Source organism: Passer domesticus, chromosome 6 (assembly GCF_036417665.1).
Source record: "Passer domesticus isolate bPasDom1 chromosome 6, bPasDom1.hap1, whole genome shotgun sequence".
Lineage (NCBI taxonomy): Eukaryota > Metazoa > Chordata > Aves > Passeriformes > Passeridae > Passer > Passer domesticus.
This window is the reverse complement of record NC_087479.1, coordinates 4,458,444-4,484,987: the sequence shown is the minus strand read 5'-3', so window position 1 is coordinate 4,484,987 and position 26,544 is coordinate 4,458,444. Positions and strand designations below refer to the sequence as shown.

Sequence of the window (26,544 nt, the reverse complement as noted above, 5' to 3'; positions counted from 1 at the left end):
CCCATGCCAGCAGCCAGTGGATGTCCTTGTACTCCAAGCACAGCAGGGGACAACACTGCACCATGAATGACATTGGCAGTCTGAAAACTGGGTGTAGAGAGTAAGGGAACTACAGCACACTTCACAAAGGACAGGGCCAGGAATTAGAGGAGTAGATGGAGCAGCCATGTTGCTTTATCCAGATTTATCCAGCCTAAATTCCACCTAAGCCCTGCTGTCTCCTCTTTTGTATTAGATATGTGGTGCTTGAAGGGCAAGAGGAATCACAAAGAATACTAAACAAGGAGTTAGACCATTTGAATGTGTGTTGGTGGTTTGGATGTAGAATGATGGGATTTTTCTTAAGGTCAGCCACAGGCCTGAGGGAATGGATTGGAAAGAAGGAAAAGTCAAATGGCTTAAAAAGAAATATTTCTTTGCATGGTATGTGATTAACCCAAGGAACTCATCACTTTATAAAAGTTCTTGAGGACAGAATTTCAACAAGGTGTGCAAAAAAATGGGGTTGAACCAATGTGTTGGTGAGATTGAGTACTATCATAAGCTAATGAAAAAGACTTCTGCAGGAAATAAGCTGGCACAACCTTGGTTTAGAGTTCAGGACAAGACCTAAATTTGGCCTGGTGAATGACAAATTATCTTAAAGCTGCCCAGTGCTATGTCAGAGATGGAGACACCAGGCTGTGAGTTTGGCCCAACCCAGCACCTTGTGCCCAGAGCTTTAGAAAATAACTTTTTGGCATGATTCTTCTGATATATGGATGGGCAAACAGATTTTGAAATTTTGCTTACCCAGCAATGGACTGCTGCAAGGAGACATGAAAGGATTTGAAAAAATGACTGTTTTCTTCTCCACAACTCAAAGGAAGTCAGGCCTAGCCTTTCCCTCCCCTTGTCATCTGCCTAGCATTGCAGGAGGTGACATCAGCTGAGAAGACCAAAACTGAAACTGTGGCCTCTGGCCCTTGAAGGACAATCTCTACAGCTTGAACTCAATCACAATCACTATCTCAAAATCAATAATTGACTCAGTATGTGTGGCCAAGCAACCCAGGTGAGGGGACAAAGCCACTTTATGGGTGGTGGCAGACCAGGAAGCCAAGCAGATGCTTCACAGCAGATGATTCTCCACATGTAGGAAAGAAAAACAAAAATTTAGCAAAGCAGTCTGAGAAACCAAATTCCTAGACATCAAAACTTCATTTCTGCCAGATGTGGCAGTGTTTTCACTAAGTCAATGTCTTAATTACCAATCAAGTCAATGCTAAATGCCTCTGCTAAAACTTGCTTCTCATTTTCTGCTCTCTTGATAAACTTGATACTTTGATGTCTCTACCACTGATACACATCATGGCTGCTCTGCATCACTGAGTAGATTTTGCCATGAAGGCAGTGCCTTTCCTATGTTCTGAATTTCCAGTTGTTATGGCCAGACTTAATGACATCATGGAAATGGCAAGGGATGAGGAAGAGCAAACATATTTCCTTCAATTGTTCTGTTCAGACAAAGTCATTAAACACTAATGACATCTCCTGTCAAATTATTCTTTATCTTTGCAATGAAAAAATACAGGTTGTTATATTTCTCATCTTCTTTTAAGAGTTTGCTATTTGCCATTCTCCACTTCTATTGTCCTTGTACCTTGAGCTATGGGTCTTCCACCTAAATCAGGGAATGTGTTACTAAAGAATGAAAGTTTTACAAATTGTCACCCAGTGTTTTATGTCAAGGGGGAGTGAATGAATGAATTCTAAACAGGATTATTCAAGTAGTATTCACCTCCCCTTTCTCCCCAGATTATATCTGGGGAAATTAGATTGAATTACTTTTAAGCCTAATAATTAAAAGATTACCAAAAAAAAGTTTATTTACCTTATTTAGTATCTAGCATCATTTGCATTCAAAATGAGAGGTCTCCCCCCTTCATAGATTTGAGGCTGAGATCAAAACCCTGTTCTTAAATGGCAAGACATGTGTGAGGCAAGATGGCTTGGAAGGGTCCTGGGGGTCACTTGCTGGGAGTTGTCCCCTATCTAGTCCTTATATCCAAAGTGGTGTTTGGGGTCCCAGGGAAGGGGGAGGCATGAAGGACCGTGACAGGCTGTTATTTCAGCTAACACAGCTCTCCACGTTCAGTGTGTGTCCCGTGGAGCAGCAAAGCCAGCAGTGGGGCTGCCCCAGGGTTGCCTTTTTACCTCGGGAACTGGCACAGCAATGAATCCATAAATACACCAACCACCCTCAGGGGAAGAAAAGGCTGGAAAAAAAATTTCACTGACAGAAGAAATACTGGGGAAAAAAAATCAAAAAACAACTTCCAAAGGAAGGAGATGGACAGCTGTAAAAATATTCCCAAGCACAGTGGCACGGGAGGCACAGTCAGGAGGGTGATGGCATTGGAGCAAGAGGGAAAAAGCAGCACAGTGCTGTGCCAGCATCCTCACTCCTGGTTCAGGACAGCGTGCAAGTGTCTCATGGAAACAGCTGTCCCAGGGATGAGCACAGGAGCCAGCACTTAGGCACCTGAAAGAGTTAAAGAGGGCTGTGCAGAGGGGCTGGACAGAAAGGTCCTGCCACAGTGCAGGAGGATGCCTGACTCACTGGAACTGCTTTCCAACCCCTGCAAACAGAGGCCACGTCTCTTACTGAAGACTCTCTGGCACTGACTCCAGCTATAACTTTGAAGTAATGGCATTAACAGTATCTGCTTGGCTCTCTGCAGACTTTAAGGAACAGCACAGCTTCAGCAATGAGTGGGAAAACATACATGTTCAAACATAGCATTAATTTCTATCCCCTGGGAGATGGGACCAAAAGAGCATCTATTTGCAATAATATGCTGCTTTTCTGAGAACAGACTTAAAGGAAAATCCCATAAGGTTGGAAAATGTGTTTTGAGTTCACAAACTGTCTCATGCTCCATCTTCAGAGCTGGCAGCCATCCAGGTGCTGTGTCCTCAGAGGCCAGACCCTCCCCATCTAGGACACACATGGTTCCTGAGCAATGCCCCCAGCTCCATTTCAGAACTGGCTTTCTCCAATAACTGGGTGTAAAGTCAACATCTATGTCTATGTCTAATTTTGGGAGCCCAGTTGCTGAAGTCCCTGTCCTCGAGCAGCAGAAATGCAGAGACTTGATTTTTTATTTAGAAGTTGAGGCATTTCCACAAGGGAATCTCAGCTCTGGCACAAACTCACACTGAAAATGCCTCCTGAGACCATCTATTTTATGCTGTCTGTATCAAGCAATAGCTTGTGGCAGTAATGCCCAGGACCTCACGTTGTCCTCCCCAGCTGGGTTTGGGCTGTGTGATCCTGCTTCCCAAATGGCTCCACATGGGCACACAAACTTCCCTGAGGGCTCGTGGTGTATCTGCATATAAATCACAAAATAGCTCTAGAGAGCTGTTTGAAACTGCATCTTTATTTCTGTTTAGTTATAGCTGCTCACAAACCTTTTCAGCTGTATCAAGAACACAAAGGAGACTGTAGAATTGCTTGTAGTTTCTGTCCAGTTTGAGCCCATTTTTGCTCACTGAAAACTTTCCATCACAATTTTCAGCAGAACCATGAACAACTTCTAGGAGCCCATTAGGATGATATGATTTAAGCTCCTAGAAAGACCCTTTACCTCCACAGTACAGCTCTGCTTTGTTCTGGATAGCCAGTAATGTAACCAGTGAGTTGCAAAAATCCTGCACGGTTCCCTTCATCTCATTACTTTCTAGTTACTGCTCAGGATATTTTAAGCTTTTTCCAGCAATACAAGGGAGCAACACCTCTCATTAAAAAATATATATATATATGTGAAGTACAGCTTTAAGAAAATATTTTCCAGGAATATCAGCCATGAAAACAGGATCAATCTCAACATTAAAAGAGGAGTTCATACTCAAAAAAAATTCAGCTAATCTGCCAGAAACCAGGCCTTATGGATGAAGTCCAAATTAACTGAGCCAGTTCATGATATCATTAAAATAGAGAATTTTCCTTGCCACACACAGAAACAGTCTCTCACGGATTGTGCCACTTGAAGATCTGCTGGGCATTTACCTAAACTATTTGGTTTGGTTAAAGTCCAGTTGGATGAGGTTGCTGTGGTTCTTTTATTTTAATACTTTGGAGTGTTAAGTGCATTTTCTCCCTCAAGTGTCCCTCACGGGAAACTGCTAAAATGGTGAAATAATTCATTCTTCCATTATTTGAATCACATTGCCCAATTTACTTCCCTTCCTGTAAAGAGCTCCTTGTAGCAATACCATAAGTCCCTCCTAATGCTTCCAAGGAAGGAAGAAGCAACAGGGAGTGTGAATACAAAATGAAGTCCCAAATCTGAAGTAATGTTTGACAAAGGAAATCTGTGCCAAGATAATGGGGGAACAGCAATAACTTGTGTTCTCTCCATATGGTGCTCCCAACTGGGTTTCTCTCCCCCTGCCTTCTATTTAAATGCATGAACGTGAGAGATTAGGAAAAGAAAAATAATAATGCAAGTCTTGCAATGGTTTTGCAAGGAGAACAGTATTTTGAGACTGTGCCCAACAGGGTGGAAAATCCTGAGGACACGAGGGAGCCTTGTCCCTGGCCAAATACATTCACAGTACATCCTAGTGAGGTGCATGAGACAGTTCTTACAAAAACCTCCTGACTAGAAAGCACCTTGTACTTTCCATCACATGTAGTCTTTCCAGGTCCTGATTTCCTTTCTGCTGCTTCCTCCAGCTTTCAGAATGAATAGCCACATTTCCTTTTCTTGGTATTTATTTTCCACGCTGCTTTTTTTTCTCATGAGCAGGGTCTTTCCACCTGAAATGCTAAAGAAAAAGAAAGACAGATTGTCTTCCCAAAGCTTTCCTGGGTACAGCATAGGCCATGGAGCTGGCCAGAACCAGCTGTGGATCCTGCAGAGCCACTTCTGAGGCAGCTGTGTCCAAACCCAAACCACAGACATTGCACACACAGCAGCTGCCCCGCACGTCCTGGGTGATAATTGTTACTGGGTGCCTCTTCTGATTCCCCCCATGCTGCCAGGCTGGCCAGGGCTGGGGGCATGAGAGCAGATGTCCTTCCTCCTGGCAGATGTCAGCTCTGCCCCGTGGAAAATGTCATCTGAGATGAGTGAGAACCAGCAAGCAGCCAGACAGGGCTTTGCAGGGTGGTGGTGGGACCACCCCACGGTGACCACTGTCCATTCCAGCAGCCACCTCTTTCCTGGCAAAGCCCTGCCACAGAATTCCATAAAAATATTATCTCAGCATTGTCTAAGTTAGAGAAGGTTGAACGAGCCAAGGAGCTGCATGAGAACCAAAAATTGCCCAAGTAAATAGGAGAGAAGAAGTGGAAGAGTGTGGGAAAGAAATGTACATCCTTAGAAGATGGGGGGAAAGGTATGTTTAAGAGCAGACACTCCATTAGATGTCCGTAAATCATAAAACAACTGATTTGTTACAACTATGTTTTGGGGGATATGATTCATAGTTTTGAACTTTTGGGGTTAGCAAAAGCTCTGGCCAGAGCATTTTTCATGAACTGTCCCACCAAGAGAAAATGCTGATTCACGAAAGCTGAAGCATTTTTTAAATACTTGAGAGGACAAATTTTTGAGGTCCAGGGCCCTCTGGTTATTTCTGACAGTGCAGCAAAAAAGGCTCAAATTGAAAACATAATATCTGAAGGTTTTGTTTTCATTCCATTGTAAAATGAAAACAAATTGTAAAACCTCAGAAGTTGTCGCAAAGCTGAATTATCATCCCCTGGCCAGTTCTACTTAGTTGTTGTTATTATCCTTTTTCCAGTTGCTGTATTGCAATCATTATTAACCAAGGGCAGGCTTCCTCTAAGTGAAATATTTGTGCAGCAAAGACAAAAAATTCCAAGGAAAGTGCTTCAAATAGCTTGACTTTAGGTGTGGTTTGGGGCTCTCTCAACATGAAGAGCTCCAGTGGTTGCAGGGAGAGGTTGGCAATCCTCACAAGCCTTGGCTAAACCTGATGGCAGAACAAGGCAAGTGCTCAGGAGAAGGGAAAACAGTTTTTGAGCTGAGTGTTGCTCATTCTGTCTTCACTCTCTCTGGTACAGGCTACTGCACAGGGGTTTTTCCTCTTCTCTTTTGATGACTTCTGTCATCACATAAATGTCCAATAAATCCACATTTCTGATTTATAAGACAATATATGTTTGATTCCCAGAAGAAGGAACGCTCTGAAAGGTTTTCAAGGGACATCTTCCCTCTGCCAGACACAGTCTTGCTCCAGTCGTGGTCCCCAAAGTTAATGACACTGGAACAAGGACTTAGCTGTGCTGCTCAGTGGACATGGAGAGAGTATTTGTGCCCACATTCTAGAAATGCTCTTTGTGAACTATGAAGGAAATATAAAGGACCTGACTGGGAGCTCATTCTGCATTCACTTAGGAAGAACACCACTATAGTTAGGGGAACTGGGTTCTGTGCAATCTGCTCAGTTGAAATTCAACCTATATTCCCATTTCTGTCACGTCACCTCCAGGATCCCTCCCATATATCTGCATTCCTGTTGTCTGTCATGTTAACAAGCCAAGGCACTGCTGTTTGATAGGAGGGATTCATTCCATAAGCCTGGAGCTAAAACAGTCAGTCCTTCCCAGGAGCTTCTCCAGGGAGGGCTCAAAATCCTGTCATAAGCATGAATTACATCTGACCTAAGGAAGTTCATTTGGGGTGTCTGAGGACCACTGAATTTCAGATTTCCTATGTGGGCAACACTTTTGAATGTGTTCCTGCTGTGAGCTGTCAGGCAAGAAATAAAACAGAGACAACAGAAGTAGTGAGAAGTCACTACTGATGGTGCCTGATGGATTTTCTTCCTCAGAAGAGCTGGAAGCACAACCTGAAAGAGGCTGGTTTCCTTTCCCAGTCAGTGTGGTGGGTGTGGGTGCCTAAAATTAGATATAAACTCTATTAGTTGTAAATATTTATGCCTGTTGCCATAATAAATGGCTTTTAGTCTGACGATCTTCAGCATGAAGAAGTTGTGGTAAATACATTTTCAGATAGAAAAAGGAAGAGGTAATAGATTTTAGGCAATCTTTTTCAAGGCTGGCTGTGCTCACACAAGACTTGGGTTCATCTGGTTTTGGAAGGCTCACAGAGCTGGGGCCAAGCAAATCTAAGTCAGGAAACCCTTGAGGTGAAGGAATGTATGACATATGATAAAAAGACAATAGATGAGTAAATTAAGAAAAAGAAGCAGGTATTTTAATTAATGCAATTCTGTGCAAAATTCTAAGCTCCCAAGGAATCAGAATAAAGATACAGACACACAGCAGATAATTTCTCAAGAAGAAAGTATCAACTTTCTCCTTATATATTTACAGAACATGCAGGGAAAAGTTCATCTATTAATAATTCCATGCTTTATTTTTGTCAGAGAATTAGATTACAAACAAGCCATATGTTTGGGGAATTTTTTTCCCAAATTTCATTCTTTGTTGTATTAATTTGTATAAACAATTAGAGAAGTATCTATAGTTTCCGTTTCAGGGAATTTCCCCCAAAATAATTTCACAGATGCCTTTTGCTAAGCAAAGACAACAGTACTAATGTCCCTCTCTATTTCAATCCCTGTCAATTACAGGGGCTCATTAATGAGCTTTATTTCTCTCCATGTTTTGGAAAAATCAGAGGAATGAGAGGTTGATCAGCAGGGGAATACAGATGCCATTTCTCCAGTTCTGGGAAATCTCCCATGTACCTGCTCAGAGAAAAGCAACCCCACCAAAATCCTGGTAAGGGCCAGAGTTCACCAGCAACAATAGGAGAGAACAGTAACAGGAACCAGAAAGTCAGGGCAGATCAGGCAAAATAAACACCAACTTCAAAAAATGTGCAGAGCCCAGAAGGAAACTGGGCTTTGGCATTCACACTGTACAATGGAGTCTTTCCCAGGGTGGAAAAATATGTAGTTGGCTGGAAAATTTTTCTCTCTTGCCTGCACACCTCACGGCACAGCCAGATGTGTGAGGATGTAAAATATATCTACTTCTTATGGAAAATTAGGGCAGGGTTTTTGGAGCCCCCTTGTAGAGGTGGAGATCCCATTCAAATTCAGCTTGGAAACAGAAATATTGGGTTCCTTGGGAAATCCTCCCCCCTCATTTTGACTTCTCAGATGTTCAAATCCCCCCATTCAGCTTCCTGAGCTGCCGAAGGCTCCCAACTCCTCCATGGCCAAGAGTTCTGTCACAGCCACCAGGGTCTTCCCTGCAGGCCAGCAGGAAGCCCACCCTCAGCACCCCCTGCATTCATTTATTTGGGTGGTCATTAACCCCTTGGCTGTGGAAATACAAGAGCTCAGTAGGAGTCTCAGCATCAGAGGCTTTGGTAGCTGCAGCAGAGGATGTTTGACATCACAATTCCTGCAGTCACCCAGTTGGAGAGAAGGCCACGAATTCCCTTAGCTCAGCAAAAGCACAGAGTGACTGGGAGATGATCACTGACACAGGGAGTGCAATGGACACACTCCAGATGTCTCTTTAACATCTGCTGGGATTTATATTCACCCATTGGCAGATGGGAAACCTCAGGTCTGAAAAAGAAAAAAAAAATCTATGGGCTGAGTTTATAGTAAGGTAGCCAAGACAAGAACTTCTAGTGGTTTGTTTGTCATCCAGCTATTTCTAGAAATACCTCCCTCTGCCCTCTTGGACACCAGGGTGTGTATTTCCCAGACTTGTAGCTGTCTTAAAAGAAAACAGATCTTATACCAGGAAGAAGTGAGACTGTGGAGATCAATATGTCTGAAAGAACAGGGGTGGGAAAAACCCCAGGGAAAAATGTTCAAGAGACAAAGCATATTTGCTAGAAAAAACCTCTGCAGTTTGCCATCATCCACATAGCCTTGGGTGAAAAAAAGAGCTTTTTTGGAGTGAGCAAACACAGGCAAACATGGCAGCAGAGGCTAAGGGATGTGGCCCTGAGTTCAAAAGGATATAGCCCTTGTTTCACCTCAAAATTACAACGTGAACAGAAGGTTATGAGAAAGAAATTATTTGTAGGATTGAGTTAATTTGTCCCTGGTGCATTCCTGTGATTACAATAAGATATAATTTTTCCCTAACTCACCCACAGCTCACTTTAGCCCTGGTTTTGTGACACCAATCTGTCACTGACCAGGTAGATGTAACCTGAGGAGTGTCTGACTTCCACCATCTGTTTGTTAAATGTCAGGGAGCCCCTCAGACACCCCAGGCTGCCTTGTGAACATACCAGCAACAATTTAGCATTTTAGCTGAAGGGGATGGGCTTGAAGGGATATAGAGGGGTACATTTCCTGTCATTTTTCTCATCCTAATTTCTCCAGAGGGTCTCAGCAGTGGTCAATCCATCTTTTATTTGAGAATCTGCTCCTAACTCAAAGTCCAAAGATCCTGAGTGTACAGAGGAATGTTGCTGTTCTGAGAGGGCAGAGATTTTTGAGAAACCCCTTTGTTTTGAAATCCTCTTAAAACCAAACCAAACCAAACCAGTTTCTTAGTGGTCCTCAGTGGTGCGGTATAAACAAGATTTAATTCTCATATCTTTGCCATTTGCTCACTGCTTTCCCCACTGAAATGGCACCAGCTGGCCATTATTATTTCACACTCTGGAGGGTTCAAATGTTCATGAGCTCTCCGATTCTGGGAGCTCTCATTACCAAGAGCAAGAAAGGTTTCTGGGCTGTTTGGTCAAAAAACACACTTCATATATGAGCAGAGCATAATAATGCATACTCTGCCTAATGTTAAGCAACCCACTGCACACTGTTGAATGCTTAAAAACAAAATGAACCACTGTTATTTTAGATGACCTTGATCATTAAAGCCCTGTGGGCAGCAGGCATCACAGCAGTTAATAGTAACAGCATTTAACATCAAGGAGTGGGATATATTAAGCAAACATTAAGTTCAACCCATAAGCAGTCTCTAGTAAAAGCACAGCAATACATAAAAGCAGGTTTGTGTCAATACTCGCATTTTATTTGGAGGGAGGCACTGGCTTGGGAGGGTCACACAGCTGCAGGGCAGGAACCATGGCCAAATCATCTGTGTCATGGACCAAAGCCTCACCCACAGCCCGCCCCGCTGCTCCCCTCCGTGTGCACTAAAGCTGCTCCTGCCTTTATTTTTCCCCTGGAAGGGCCCGAGGTTTAAGCCCTGTTTGCTTTGCCAAAACAGTTCCCAGTCGGCCATCACATCGTGATTTCTTTTCTGTTTCAGTGTCTGTTCATACACAGGGAGTGGAATCACCCTGCTGAAGGCAATATTCCCGTTGGCATGGCCAGGACAGGGATTTCACCCTGTGCCCCAAAGCTTTTCCAGCTGGGCAGCCAGGCTTTCCCTCTGCTGCCCTGCATGCTGTTCCTCCCAGCATTGCTGAGCCCATACCCAAATGAGTGATCACTGAGCTCTGCCCTGAGGGGAGCAGCAGAAACACAGAGTGAGGGACTATGGACCACAGCAAGTTCTTGTGCTTTCTGGCACTAAAAGCTTCCCTCCATATCTTCATTCAGCCCCTGTGCAGGTGTAATTACACGTTTGCCTCCATGCATGGCAAGGAAAGTCCTTCCCATAGTCATGTTTACACTCATCTGGGTTTAAACACTCATTAAAGATAAGCACACACTTGCGTGTTCTGCTGAAAAAAAAACCCAGAATGAGGAAAGTCAGAATTACGCAATATGGAAAGAATACTCTCCATTTATTAAGCGTGTCTTGACAGTACATAAAAAAAAAAAAAACATTCTGGAGCTTTCTTCTGGGCCAAATATTTCTCCCACTTCATACCATAGGTATGCTCCAATTGTGCTGGGAGCAGAATGGCAATACTATGACTCACTCCATATTGTAGGCTGGAAGAACCATATTTTGTTCCAGAATGAAATAGATCGTAGGCATAAGATTTAAAAGGCAGCTTTTTGTAAACTTTACTCCAGTGTGTTCTGGAGCACGTTTTGATCAGTTGCACCATCCAGTCCCTCTCCAACTACAGCCCTGGCTGTGCTTATTTTTAAATTTACAGCTGTGCTGGGAATATAGCATGTCCAAATTACCTTGCAGTGGCGAGTGCAGGAGTTAAATTAATTTTTTGTGTTTCTTTCCAGAGCAACCCTCACGGCAGTAATTGCTGCCACACACTTTTGCCATCAATTCAGTGTTGTGACTGTGCGGAAGCACTCAGGCACAGATGAAATGATGCTGTTCTTGCATCTCATAAGGGCCTACCGAAGTGATCCAAATCCTTTTGTCTGCCAGCCTATAGGGAGGGAGAATGATCATCCTCCTGCTTTTGTTTTGCATAAATTACACAGGGTTGGCCCCCCAAGACCTCCACAAGCTGAAGGTTTAGATTTAAACTTTCTTGGTAGGGTGGAAGCAAAAAATAATTTAATTCCTGGTTTTTGGCAGATGATGCAAAGCCTCTATGCTGTTTTTGCTGTTTAGCACCAGTTTCATTTGTAACAATCCAGCATTGTCCCCTCTGCATAGGCTCAGGCACCAGCCAGCATCACTGGCCCCAGCACAGCCAAACTGGAAGCTTCAGAGGCAGTATTTTAGGTATGCAGTCCCTAAAAACACCCACAGGGTTAAAAACAAACCCTGGGAAACAGTCCCCTGACCCACAGCCTTTCTCACTAGGACTGAAGCATTTTTAAATACAACTGCGTGTCTCAGAACTGAAGGGACTGTTGCTGGTGTTTATTCTGGAAGTGCCTTAAGCACCAGCCATGTTTTCCACTTCTGACCAGCAAAGCCCATGTGGCAGGGCTTTGGCAGCCACATCAGCCAGCCACGCTTTCTAGGGCTTGCCTCTGAAAAAAATAGCATCAGTATCCCTGTGTGGAACACACAGAAATCATGGACAGTGTTGGAGTTCCTGCATATCCCAGCCCAGCAGGATACATGTTCCTGTATGTCCAGCAGCTGAAAAGCAAGGATTCCTTGCTGCAATTCCCATTTCACACGTGGGTTTGTGTTTAACCTGCCCAGTCCCCGACCGCCCTCTGCACACCTCAGTGGCTGCTCCACATCTGAGAAATCAGGGCAGATAGAGCAGCTCTGGAAATCCCCAGCTGCCTGGCCTTGGGTTCTGGCCAGAAATCCTTCCTTCCCCCCTCCATGGCCCACTCAACCCTCGTAAGCCCTGAGCTTTCCCGGGATCAGCTGCACCTGACGCCTTCGGTTCAGGGCCACATTCCTTTGCATCCCTCAAAGGGTCTGCTCCAAGCAGGGTTGTTTTTTTTCTTCCCTTAGGAAACCAACAGTTCATGATACCAGAGACTTCCTTCAGGGGATATACGTGCAGATAAAGCCTTAAAACTGTTGGTTGTGTGGAAATAGTTGGATGGCAGACAGAGGCATTTTGCTTTTGGTGGCAGCATCCTCCAGAGACAGCCTTCCCCATCAACACAGCAACCCACACAGCTCTGGGAAAGCTCCACACTCCCTGGGTGCACACCAGAGCTGTGCACAGCACCCGTGGGAGCACAGGGAAGGACACTGCAGGGTTAAAAACACACACTCTCAGGGTGTAAAAACATGTTCCATAAAAACGGGTTGGAATTATTTCTCTCTATATCATGTCTGCCTTGCAAAGAATGCTCTTGAAATGGAAAGTATTCCAAAAGGTCACAAAAATAATAGAAGGTTTCAAAAATAAGGTGTGTAAAGGAAAAAAAAAATCCAGCATTGCAGACATCAAAGTTAGGGACTGTGTGGAAAAACAATACAGAACAGCAAGGTAAAAGCCCAGAGGGAACAGGGAGGAAGAGAGTATAGGAAGCTCAGGGCAGAAGGATCCTCTTTTTTTAAATGGAGTTCATACCTACAGCATAGCCTAAATGACCTTCAACTACCCAAAATTTAGAATAAAAGTTTTCTACTAAAATTCAACTACCCAGTGAAATTCCTGTGGCAAGGTCAAAGCAGATATAGAGTTCAGAGGAAGAGTGGGCAGGGCATGGATGCTCATTCACGTGGCCCAGAATCACATCTTCACCTTCTGCAGTCACACTGTCTGTTCTTGTTCTGTTTATTTGGTCAAATAAGAATCTAGAGTAATATCCAAAAAAAGCCATTGTACCATCAACATACTGTGATGGTTGAAGAGTGCACAGGCAAAGTAAAACAACCTTCACAGCATCCCTCCATCCTGAATCCAGTGGAAGTCCCAAGGAGAAGGGCATGTCTGTGGTGTCCCATTTGCTGTTGATATAGCCTCTGGTTTTAAGTTTTAAACCTTCTGTGTCATAATGAGATTTCCATTTCTTTTCTGATGTGTTTGAGGCCTGCAGGTTATTGAGTTTGAAAGCCAAAACATACACACGTAAAATTTTGCTTCAGGGTTGAGAAAACATATAACCTATTGGAAGGGTGGGATCAAGTTAGCCTTTGTTCTCCCAAATTTCACATAAACAAGCACGCTCATGTATCATGTGCAAGACAAGCAAAACCAAGAGTGCCTTTCTGAGCTGGAATATTACTAGCCCTTGGTGGGTGGCAGGAGCATATGTGCAAGTTACAAAGCTTGAAATTTAGGACTTTGCTCCATAAAATGCCCACACGGATCAGATGAGAGATTGCCACTTGTTGAATGAAGTGCTGTGGGCTGGGTCAGATCCTGACAGCCTGAGCCACCTGGGACAGCATTTGCAGGCTGTAAGTGCATCAGAATTTAGTAAGAGACATTTTGGTCCTCAGCAGTATTATTTGCCAGTGAATTGTTCTTGATAAATATGCATGGACAACATGTAGAGATTGATGCAAAACAAAACCACAACAATATAAAACAAGTAATTTCCAATTCCTGTAGTGGATAATACTTTATGATGCATGAAATAGCTGTAATGCAAAAATAAAACAGAACAGACAGAGAACAGATTAATGATTTTATGATTTGGGGTTTTTTAAATTGTGATAATTATCCTTATGACTGCAATATAACCATATAATTATACATTGAAACTTATATTCTGCCTTTGCAAGACTTCTGGTGTGATTTCTCAGTCATTCAAAGCAGTCATTAAATGATGCTGGGAAACAGTCCACATTGTCTGATGTATTGCCTGCGTCCTCCCCCTCTGCTTTTGTGTGCTCCTCCTCTCTCCTCCTCCTCCTCCTCCTCCCAGTCAATTTCTACAAAATACACTGCCTGCCTCAAACTGTGGAAACCAGGAGCAATTCCACCAAGGCCAAACCTGAGGGAGGTGGATCTCCTCAAACAGTGAGGGAGTCCCCTGGTCAGAGATGGGGTTGAAGCCAGCTCATGGCAAGTGATGCCAAGGGAATGCTTTAAATCTGCAAAGTCCATCTGAAATTCTTTCTAAATGTAAATGTGAGTGCAAGTCTGTGTGTAAACATGTTCCTACAAAAACCCATTGCTTTTAGAATACCAATTTCCCCTGAGGACATTAACTGAGTACAAGGACAGCCAGACCCATAGTAGAGCCCATGGCAGATTCTGGTTTGCCATATTTAGCATATCTTCATGAGATCTTATATGTGTGCAAATATTAGACACTGAATCACCTGTCAGCATCTCTGGGAGATATCTGCCATCTGCTGTTTTCCTGCTATCTGCCATTTCCTATTTCCAGTGTCTTGCCTTGGACTGACAAGTAAATATAAAGGCAGGAGGTTCCCTGGGACCCTATTTCTACCCTATCCCTCCTTGTGGACCTGCATGTAGTATCTTCAAGCCTCACATAATTGTCTTTGGAGAACTGTGTTGTGTGAGCAGAAAGCTTTTTGTTAAAGGTTACTTATCAAAGGAACAAGGACAAAAAACAATAATTAAATCTAAGGAGACAGGGAAGAGAAAGAGAGAGAGGAGGAGGACAAGAAAACTATGACAACTTTCACCCCTTTATGTAAAATTATGTGCAAACATTCTCTGCTGTGAAAAAACAATTTATATCTAAATATATATGGCCAGATGGGTATGGTAACTCAGTGCTGCTTCAGACACAGGATCATTGGAAAAAAAAATTATTATTAAAGCAGGCCCTTCCCAAGCTATGCAAGGGCTGGTTTCTGATTTTGGTAGTTGTTTTAAATTATGTTATGTTTTGCTCAATAATAGAGAATCAAAAGCACAACTTAATTTCCAGACCAGTTCTGACCTCTTAGCCAAAATAATGGAAAATTTTCAAGAAACGCCAGGAGGGGATAGAAAACTCATCACAATGCTTTTGCTGTCATTGCTCTGTTTTCCCAGGGAAAGCTGATGGAGGGCTTTTCCACTGGAGGTGGAATTTCAATTAAGGACTTAACATTTTAGTGAGTAGAGACTGTAAGAACCAACTTGTGGAAGCAGAACAGCCATATGAACTGTATTTATGGATTTGCATTCAGGCTGTGCCTGGAAAGGACAATGCAGGCTCTTTCATTTCCTATGGAAAGCTGGGTACAACAGAGCCATTCTCCTGAGTACGTTGCATCCAGCAGAGGCATTGGCTGCTTTTCATGTTGTGCAGAGCTCAGCCTCAGTGCTCTCAGCAGATGGAGTCCCCATTGTGTCCCAGATGCAGCACACACTCATCTGAGTACAGCACATGATCCAGAGCTGCCTCTCTTCTGAAGTGAAAATGAGTCTTCAGCTTCTGCAGAACTTAGTGCTTCTGAAAGCTCCTTCCTGAAGCATTTTGTTCTTCCTCTCCCTATTTTTTTAGTCCAAATACATAACATCTCTTGTGCCTGGGCTGAAGGCAGTAGGGTGTGCCAGCCAACAAGCTCAGATGCTATCATCCTTATTCATCATTACGTGCAGCCTGTGAGCTTGCCTTCAGAGCAAGGGCAAGCTCTCCTGGGTGATCCGGGAGTCCAAAGCAGTGCCCTAAACTTCAGCTGTCATTTGTTGTTGGACCACACCAGCCGTGTGCTGCTTGAGGGCTGATTTCCATACAGCCACAGAAGGGACATGTATCAGGTCTGAAGCTCCTGTGATTCATTAATGGGACAGGACTCCAAATGGCCATTTTCTCCTGGTTTGGCTGGTCTTGAACACCAGCCTAAATCACCTGACATGGCTCATGATGTTTTTTTTTTTTTTTCTTTTCATATTCAAACTGACAGCACTTAAACCTTTTGTGCCAACTATCATCACTATCCTAAAGAAAGATCTCTAAGAGCAGAGCGTAACAGAGTAGAGAGGGGTGAGCACAAGTATCCTCTTTGCATAGTGATTTCACTTTTAAGGGTGACAGTTAACCTTCTTTCCTAGGCTGTTATTGTCCTTCTAGTTGCATATGTTGTGAATTGCAGTCAGTGTCAAGGTCAGATTAGGAAGGGGGTCTTAAAAGCCAGTTCCAGCTTTCAATATTATCTACACAATTTTTCCATTGACTCACTGGGATTCTACCCAAGGGAGACATCAGAAATGCTGGAACACCAAAGAACAGAAAACATAACCAAAGCAATAGGCTGGGGGCTCTGGGCATCTACACAAAAGTCACTACAGCAGCAGAGGAGCAGGCTGAAAAACACCAAGTTTGGTAGCACAGTCGATGGAGTTTCTCTGCATTTTTAAGCTTACACAGCAATACAAAAAAAAAAAAGACAGCTACGACAGCTTACTCAGCCTCTGAGTGCACTTACCAGATTGTCCCACTATTCCCTGTCATGTGAGATTTTCAAGTCTCATGGTGAAGCACGACCTTGGGAAGCCTGGAAGGGAAGACATCTTTTAGGAACAGACATCTCTTGAGAGTGCAGCTCCTCCATGCTCTCCACACAAATTTGAGACTGTCACTGACAGACTGACAAACAGCCACATTGGCAGGACAAACTTCTGGGGCAGCTTCTAGCAGCAGAGAGACAGAAAGACAGAAGTGGTGTGGTCTCACTTAAAATTCACAAAGTGAATTTCAGGAGCTCTGTTCTCTCAGTTCTTATTTCTGCCACATAAATAACTTGGGTGCACACACAAAACCCAGGTTCTAATATCTGAAACTAAATGTTCAACTATGCCCTTAATGTCTGCTGGTTTGTCTTCAAAAAGATTTGAGTAAAAAATCATGATTCACTAAAAACTTAATTTTGTTTTTAGACAATTTAATGATTTTTCATACTCCAGGAATCACTACATAATGCAACATGCCCATGGAAACCTCATGGATCTCTGTGTGTTTCCATGCAAGGCTAATCTAATCCTTAACCTAGCTGGTGTCTAATTGGTTGATGATGAGGATTTGCATGAACAGCTGAGGGCAAAATTCAGGTCCTCATGACTGGTCACAAGGTAGGACTTGACAGAAAATTGTAAATGTTTGGAGGAGAAAAAAGGAAAACTAGAAAGATTTAGACAATTTCTTAAATAATAAAGCAACTTTGGAGTTTCAAAAGAGCCTGACTTCTTTTCTGATATACAGTTCCCAGTGAGAATTGGTGGCTTTGTGCTCTTCTGTCATTCATCTACCTCTCAAAACTCCTTGCTAAAACTCTGTCCAGCAAAAAGCTCAAGGCAAATAGCTGATTTAAAAATATGTGTCGTCTCCCAGCAGTCAGAGAGGGTCTGCAGGAACACACATCTGCTGACACACACCCAACCGCAAGATCACGCCAAAGTGTTTATCAGTGGAACCTCACCAGATATTTTTTTAGATCTGTTTGCATAAATGTCAACATTGGCTTCTAAGCTTTTCCTCTATTTGACAGCAAGTGACATTTAAAGGGACAAAAGATCTTTTCACACACAGGGCAACAGAGGTTGTCACGCAACTGTAAAATCCACAGAGTAACACGCAAGTCCAGAGACACAAGCACCATATCCACTCAGATGAATGCTACCATCTCCTCAGTCTTCTGCAAGGAAAGCAGTGCCTGTCAGATGCATTTCCCTGTCTTTTAACTCTGCTGTCAGCACAACTGTCACTTGTTTGCAAGTCCACACGTGAAGCAACCTTGCTAAGAATAGTTTTAACATTTGCACACACAGAAGCAGTGTGACGGGGAGGTGAATGTGGACAACACTCACAACCTGTGATACAGGAGGAGGAAAAAGTCATACATTTGCCATCCAGGTCCAAAAGGTTTTCTTCCTTCCTTCTGAGGTGTGGATAAAAGACATCATGGAAGAGTGGAATGGTTTGGGTGGAAAGGAACCTTTAAGACCATCTCATTCCAGCCTCCTTGTCCCTGGCACTGGCACCTTCCTCTAGATGAGGTGTCTTAGATCTCACTCCAGCCTGGCCTTGAACACTTCCAGGGAGGGGGCATCCATATCTTCTCTGAGCTATATTGCACTAGCCACAATTCTCAACAGAACTGATTAAAACCAGGCTTCCTTTCCCCTCCCGTAATTTCATTCAATTCAATTCAATATTTTCCAAAGAAACACCTACACCTCTCACTTAATCTGTCTTTAGAGAAAAGTAATCAGTTTCACCTTTCATAGACAACATTTCCTTTTATAGACTTTAATTGGAAAGCAAGCTTCTTAGGAAATGGCCGTTCTTTTAAATGAACATATTATAAAAAGCCAGCACAAGACACAGGGAAATACTCTTTTTTTGCATTCATTGCTGAGCCAGTTTTGATGCTCCAGGCACCTTGTTGGTCCAGGGGGATGAAGTTTAAGGTCCCTTCAACCCAAATCATTTTATGATTCTGTGATTCCATGATTCTGGGACTTCAGAAGACAAATTGTTTGAAGTGGACCACATTAGAGCAAGCCAGAAGCACATTAAGCACCTCCCTGACTGCCTCTGTCTGTCGTACACAACACAGCTGAGGGAGCCCTGCTGTTATTCAGAGCACTTCAGCCACGAGGTGCAGTGACAAACAGCAACTCTGACTCATTGTTGATGTACCTCCAATGCCGAGTGTGTCTAATTTCCACTGAGTGTGTCTAATGAGCTGATATTTTATGGGTATTTCCTAAGTGCTGTAATATGAGTCCTACAGATCCCCGTGCTGGAAGCTAGCCTGCTGTTCCCTAAACACAAGGCTTGGTGCTGCAAGCCAGCAGTGGCTGTAGAAGCCCTGGTTTCTGTGGGGTGAGCACAGCATGGCAGAGAGGGCAGAGCTTCCCTCCGTGTGGTGTGAGTGGGGAGGATGCAATGCTCCACGTCAGGGTGCAGAGGGAGGATGCAGTGTGTGAGCAGAGCCCATCCCTTTTTCCGTCTGCTCGCTCCGGTCCAGCTGCCAGACTGACTCAGAGGCAGGAAGTCTCTCCCCCAGTGGGGAAGGACAGGGCAGTATGAACCACCAGAGCAAGATTAACACTAGTGATGACCTTGTGGGGAAAGGGGAAAATGAGACACCAGCATTTGAGAGGAACATCCTCAGAAGGGATTTATCAGGCCTGCCCTGGCAATGTATTGAGCTGTGAATAAACCCAGTGGAAGTGTGTCCCACTCCTCTCTACCCACACTGTAACACCAGTCCTTCTGAGCAAGGACCCCAGAGCAGCAGTGGGATCAGGGTCAGCCTCTTTCCCTGGCTGAGAGAAAGATGATCTGCAAGTTGCAATGCAGCAAAATTCCAGGAAGAAAAAATGCCACCGACTCAGGGAAGCAATTGGCCTCTGGCCCTGGGCTGCCTTTGCACAGACACATCCTGGCTCCTCTCTGTGCAACTGCTTTGGATTCACAGCAAGCACCAGCCACGGCCAGGGGCCAGCAGCAAAGTTCAAGAATTAAATTATGCTTTTGACTCTTCATTGACCTGTGGAGCTGGATGATCTTCTAATAACCAGATTAGAAGTGGGTTGCCTTTTTACATTAGTCAGGGGGAAAGGCACCAAGGTGTGAGCTTCTTAAAAATAGAGTGTGTAAAACCAGGAACAGAATATCTAACCAGCCTGTCCAGACACACAGGGCTGCAGCAGGCTTCTGCTCTCCAGGCAGAATTGCTGAATACATTTTTAGGATGGCAAGGCTGTACTGACATTTCAGTATCTAGGGCAAGGTGCTGTTCCTTCCACAGGCAGCACTCTCTTGCAGATATCTCCATACATGTGGACTAGAGACATATTTCAAAACAGCCAGAAAAGACAGAAGTGTGGCAAGACGAAAGGGAAATTATTCAGGAATATGCACCGAGCAGCAGTGCTTGCCATCTGAGCCCCAGCAGTGAAGCCTGCCAGCTTGCATCAGACCAGACTCATCACTGACCGTGCAGTTAAATTGCCAAAAATAGTGCTGTGCACCTCAGACAGGGAGACTCCATCCATCCAGCTCCCATGCCAGGCTTCTGCATCACATTCCCTCTGTCACAGAGCTGTGGCTCCACTGACTTTGGGCAGAGGGATTTCCACCACAGATTCTGATTCACAATCCTTGTGCTGATTTTAAACTGATGCCATGTGGTGCAGTTTCACCAATGGGCAGGGAGAAATCCTGCAGTGAGAGAAGGCTGCAGTTGTGCCTGTGCTCTCTCTTTCCCATCCTCCTCCAAATCCTGGTTCTGATTAACAAAGGATCCCTAATCCTTACATATTTCAACAGTCACTACATCAACTACTTCACATGGCTACCACTATCTCCAATCTGAGTTGTCTCAAACAAGCCAGGAAGTCACTCCCAACTTTCTGTCTCCAAATGGCCACTCTCCAGAAGACCAGGAAGCCTTTCAATGTTGCCATATTTATATCCACTGAAAGAGCTGCCCATTTCCTCTAGCATCTCTCTAGGAACCATAGCAAACTGGAATGGTGGTCAGGCACTGGAACAGGCTGCCCAGGCAGGTGGTGGAATCACCATCCCTAGAAGTATTCAAAAGACATGTAGGTGTGGCACTTGGGGACATGGCTTAGTGGCAACGTGGCAGAGATGGATTTAATGTCTGGGCTCAACAATCTTATGTTCCAACCTTAATTAATCTGTGATTCTATGAAATACAGCCCTGTCAATCTAATATGAAAGTATGTGTGTTAAACCAGAGAAAGCCCTCCATGAATATTTTCAGTCTTATTTAATAAGGCATGTATAGCCCACAGATATTGCAGCTTACTTTTCAGCTCTGATGCTAAATGCTTTGAAAATAAACAAAAAAAATGTCTGTTTGTCAGAGGAGAAAGAGAGGAACATCAGGTTCACTTTATGTGGTAGGAAAGGCAGTAATTGCAGCGTGTCTATTTTGCAGCACAGGTTTGCTGCATGCAGCAGATCAAATTGTTAGAAAGGGGAGCTGCGAGCATGGGGTGGGGGGGAAGAAAAAAGAGCTGAAACCACAGTTGTTCAGACAAATGGGCTAATCACAGCCTGGGTTACACACACGTGCAGGTGCAGACTGATCCCAGCCAGCATCTGTGGAAAATGTCACTTGGCAGAGGGGCACACAAAGCAAACTCTGTGTGCTCACACAGAGCCTGCTGCTGGGAAAGGGTCCTCTGGGGTCTCCATTGGACCATGGCCTCTCAGAAGGGCATGTAAAATGGTAAAATGTCCATATTCCATCAGGGCTGGCTCAGCTGTTTCCCTGACCTGCAGAGGGGCTCTGGCTGATGGGGAGCCCTGGGTGGGAGCTGCCATGAGAGCTGGCAGAGGGGCAGCAGAGCAGGGAGTGGGGGGCTGCGAGGCTCACACTGGAATAAACACACCACCCCAAGCAGAATTTTTCTCACCTTCCTGCTCCCAGTTCCATGTGGTCGAGATTGCACAGCCCTTCCCTTGCCTCTCCTCCTTGCCTGGTTGTGTAACATCTACAGCCAACCCTTCCGTACACAGACTTTGTCCTGTTTCTTCTTTGATGTAAGAGCCCTGGATAACCCTGGGATCAAAGAAAAAGACAGATGGATAAAGTACACTAGGTGAAAGGAACTGAGTTCATTCTGCCTTCTGTGTTTCACTTACACCCTGCCTCCCTGTGAGAAAAGTTGGGTGGAAGGAGAACAGAAAAACACAGGCAGAAGGAAAATAGAAATGATGTTTTGCTCAGAGCACTAGAAATATCAGAAATTTAAACAAAAGTTATTCCTTTTGTTGTACTTCAGCTGTGCCTTTGGGCTTTTGGACACAGCTCTGTGGTCCACACTCACTTCTTCTTCCCTTCCACTTTGTTTGGCCCCAAGCTGTGGCTGAGCACACAATGTGGTCAGTGACTGCAGAGCAGAGTTCCAGTGCATCAGAGCATTAGCTGGCAGCTGGGCAGACAGATTTACACATCCCAGATGTCCAGGGGGCTGCCTCCAACTCATGCAGGCAGCGTCAGAGAGGGTTTAAAACCAGCACCATCCTCCCCCTTGAATTTCTCTCCTGGTGCAGCTCGGTGGCAGCTCTCCTTATATGGATGGGTTAGAAAGCAGTCAAAGGGATATCCTTAATAATTCCAGCCTGTGGCAGCAACAGAGATCTTCAAAATGCAACCTGGGGTTGCTACATGAGAGCCCTGGCCCCACTATAACCTCTGCAAATTCAGCTTTCGACCCCTGCAGCCTTTCTAAACCAGTTCTCCACACCAGAGCTCACTCACACCACTGGCATGAGTGAGAGTGTGGCAGGGGATGGCTAAACCCATCCAAAAATAATGGAATTAATTGGGTTGGAAATTACCTTAAAGACCATCTAGTTCTGACCCCCCTGCCACAGGCAGAGACAATTTTCAGTAGAATTAGTTTCTCAAAGCCCCATCCAGCCTGACCTTGAACATTTCCAGCAATGGGTCATCTGAAACTTCTCTGGGCTTGGTTTAAAATGCTTCAGAATATTTTGTTCACTCCAATTTTGTGACACCAAAGTAGAAAGTTGAAAGTTTCTCAATCTTTTCTAAATCTGTTGCTATGAGAATGCACAAAAATGCTCAAAACCCTTTTAAACAAGAAAACAAAGCAAACAAATTTGCTTTTGTCTGTGCACACAAGTATGTTTCAGCTGAGCCCAGAGGTGTCTGAGTTAATATCTGTTTTACTTAATCTGGCAGCCTGATTTCTTCGAGGATGTACTTCCTGAATTGATTTCTGTGCACCTGTCAGACACATTGCTCCAACAAGGCAGGAACTGGGAAAAAAAAATGTTATCTGATGAGTTCAGCTCTGGACAAAATCAGCACAAGACCCTGAGGTGCATTTTTATACAAGCATCAGCATGTTTCATTAAAAATCAATAGAAAATTGCAGAATGCCTAAAAACTCAGCAACATCCCAGTGACTACAGAGAAACAAGCCCTGCCAGGCAGCTGTGGCTGAGAGGGACGCATGCCTTGCTGATGCTCAACATCAATTTCCAGCAGCAGTGATGCTTCACCACTCTAATCATGTTGTCAGGGAAAACAGCTCAAATAAAATATTGCAGGGACTTTAACTTCCCAAAAGCACACGTGGACAATGCACTCTGTTCTCTGCTGCTCCACACACCTGCCAGAGCAAAGAAACAAGCAGACGTGGATCCTGAAATGCAGTTTAGTGTGAGATGGGATGGACAAAAGGGTGGACTGGATGATCTTGGAGATCTTTTCCAGCCCTAATGATTCTATGATTCTGTAATTCTGTGGCCTGGGATGAGCAGGGATGGGCAGGTCAGGCTTATCAACAGCCAGGCTCTGAGCCACACATCCAGTCCTGTGTCCAGTTCTGGGCCCCTCAGTTTGGGAAGGAGATTGAGGTGCTGGAGCAGGTTCATAAAAGGGCAATGAAGCCGGTGAAGGGAGCACAAATTCTTTGAGAAGCAGCTGAGGGTTCTGGGAGTGTTTAGCCAGGAGAAGAGGAGGCTGAGGGGGGACTTTATTGCTTTGCAACTCCCTGACAGAAGGCTGTAGCCAAATGAAGGTCAGATTCTTCTCCCAGGCAGCCAGACAAAAGGACAAGGCCTCAAACTGCACCAGGGGAGGTTTAGGTTGGACATCAGGAGGAATTTCTTCACAGCAAGGGTGATCAGACACCGGAATGGGCTGTCCAGGGAGGAGATGGAATCACCATCCCTGGAGGTGTGTAAGGGGAGGCTGGGGGGGACACTCAGTGCCATGGCCTGGTTAGCACAGCACAGTTTGATCATGGGTTGGATTCAGTGATCCCAGAGGTCTTTTCCAAGCCCACTGGTTCTGTGATTCCATGATCACTCAGCAGGATGTGCTGCCTTTAAGGATGGCCAAAGCCAATCTCTGTGCTGAGACGAAGCCACAGGCTGAGGCTCAGGGTTTTGTTCCCCAGCTGCCCGGCGCAGCCCCGAAGAGCCACGTCCCCTCTGTGCACCTTTTTTCCCTCTCTGTGAAACAGGAAATTTCCTTTCTCCACCTTCATTGTTGGTGCTTGCTCTGCAGGGCCTCTCTCAGCCTGTTTGCACTGGCCTCATACAATGGAGTCATAATCCGAGGTGTTGCCACTGCAAAAGTAGAAACGGAGAACAATGTCGCTCTTCAAAACAAGACTTTTCATGTATCTCATTGTGTAAAATACACTGTTTAAAATCCATTCACTGTGCTAAGCAGCAACTTAAATCAAAGGCAGAATTCACATCATACTTGGTAATCAACTGGGGGAAGTAGCTGTAGATTTTCTACCTTGATTCTTTCTCCTTTATTTGCAGTTTTCTGTGATTTTTCTTCAAAGTCCCTCTTCTCTGAAGTCAGATGGGATCCCCATTAGTGACACTTTCATGTAACTGAAGAAGTGTGTCAACGTTTTCTAATATAGATTAAAGCTCCAGAAAACAAGAGGGAATAACTGTTGGGCTCTCAGGAGAGCAGTGGGAAATAGAAAAATTACCAGGCATGATGTTTAAGACTCTCTCAGAATGCTCAAGAGCTGTGTATTTCAGTCAGTCCCCAAGCAAATACAGCTTTAAATAAAGCTAGGTATAAAATAAATAATATTTATGCCCTGTAAAAGAATAATTTGGAGAGATGCCCAATTTCATATAGGCTTATATTTTGATTTTTAATTGTGCTATTTGCTGCTATCCTGTATTTTTCCAACTGTCTTCCTTTCTCACCTAAGGCAAAAAATGAAATGTTATAAAAATAATAATTTCCTCATAAGTTTCTACTTGCTGCTCCTAGTGACCCTTGCATGCATAACATTTTAACAGCAATTTACATGAAAATATACACTGCTTGTTTCAAAATTAGTTCACTTGTTTTTCAGCTACATGATTGATGTTTTTCCCAACCAAAAGTAACCCCTCTGAGCTCAGCAGAGCTGCCTCTGATGTTCACAAGGCAGCAGAGAAGGTGAAATTAAACCTAATAAATCTTTCTAGGAGTAAATACACTCTAAATGGAGTTACAGCTAACAGGCAGTACAAGAAATTCATGGAATTACCACTGAATTAGAACATTTGATTCAGAAATTGTATTCAAGCATGGAATGATTAACAGAACAGTTAAATTATTTAATCCTAACATGACAGTTAGAAGTTTAAAGAGCTTTGGTTAGAGCAGAAACCCATCACTAATTCCTGTCACTTGGAAAAGCTACACATTTCAGGATTCATTTTCATTGTACATGTGGATGAAAGGTTTAAAATTGTAACATTTTCATAAGAACAAACTTCCTGCAAACAAAAAAAAAGTAGATAAATGGATCTTCTGAAAAATACTCAACCATTTCACATCAAAACTTTTAAATCAAGGTGAGGTCGTGCTTATCCATGCCAGCAGTTTAATGCATTTCCAACAGCCTGGAAAATCTGGACTCTGTGCTAAAAGCTCATTTTCACCTTTGTGTAGAGCAGCTGGAGGACCAGATCTGGTTATTTGTTATATTTGTTTATATATATTTGTTATATGTATCTCAGCCCAGGCTGCAGCTCTGGTCTCCCAGAAAGCCACCAGTTGTCCCAGTGCCCCCCTGGCACCCCAGGGCTGTGCTCCCATCCAGGGTCACTGCCTCAGGTGCAGGAGTCACTGTCACTGTCAGGCAAAGAGCTTTGCTCAAACTGGCTCATGTCTTCTTAAGAGGGAACAGAGGGAGCAGTTCAGATCAGGGTCAGTTGGTTCACACCATTTCACCTCACCTCTCCCAGTGGAAACATCTGAACTCCTCTCTTGAAAGTGATAGCTTCCCATGGAAACTTCGGATTCTGTAGGAATCGCATTTTATAGCTGAAAATGCCTCTCCAGCTCTACAGAGGAATTTGGATTTATTTTTTCTGTTCAGATGGAAAATCCTCTGGCCTCAGCTCAACCAGACACTTCAGCAGCTCCTCTGCACACCCTGGGCTGCAGCCAACCTGCAGCCTCTTGCTCTCCTGAGAGGAGCCTGCAAGACCCAGGCCACCAAATCATCCCTACAAATTGCCCTCCTGAGATCACGGAGTATCACCCTCTACTTCATGTGAGTGCAACCATGCTGAAATAAAGGATAAGGGTATCCAGAGCTCAGGTTTGCTCTCACCTCTCCCTTTCACAGGCACACAAAAGCACACTGAGGTTTAAGACCATTTCGTCCATCTCCATCTGTTGCTTTTCCAACATTACAATCACTCCATTGTCTGCAGCACTGCCACACTGGACAGGAAAGTGGAAAGATCCTCAGCAGGGTGCAGAGCAAGCATTTAGCAGCATTTAAAACCTTTGTGGTAGCCAAGAGAAAAATAATAATTCCTAACTTCAGATTTTCTTATCAGAAAGTTTAAATATTTCCAAGACTTTTGTTT

General features: G+C 44.1%; 1 protein-coding gene and 1 long non-coding RNA gene across 3 annotated transcripts in view; one reads left to right on the top strand and one right to left on the bottom strand.

Annotated features, from left to right (window-relative positions):
• The window catches only part of RHOJ (ras homolog family member J), a 60,599-nt gene that overhangs the window by 7,298 nt on the left and 26,757 nt on the right, over positions 1-26,544 (top strand). The window lies entirely within an intron of this gene.
• On the bottom strand, positions 16,610-24,270 carry LOC135302470 (uncharacterized). The gene is made up of 3 exons (XR_010364072.1): positions 24,183-24,270; positions 21,579-21,724; positions 16,610-16,678 (listed from the first exon to the last, which is right to left on the bottom strand). It is a non-coding gene; the product is annotated as an uncharacterized LOC135302470 (long non-coding RNA).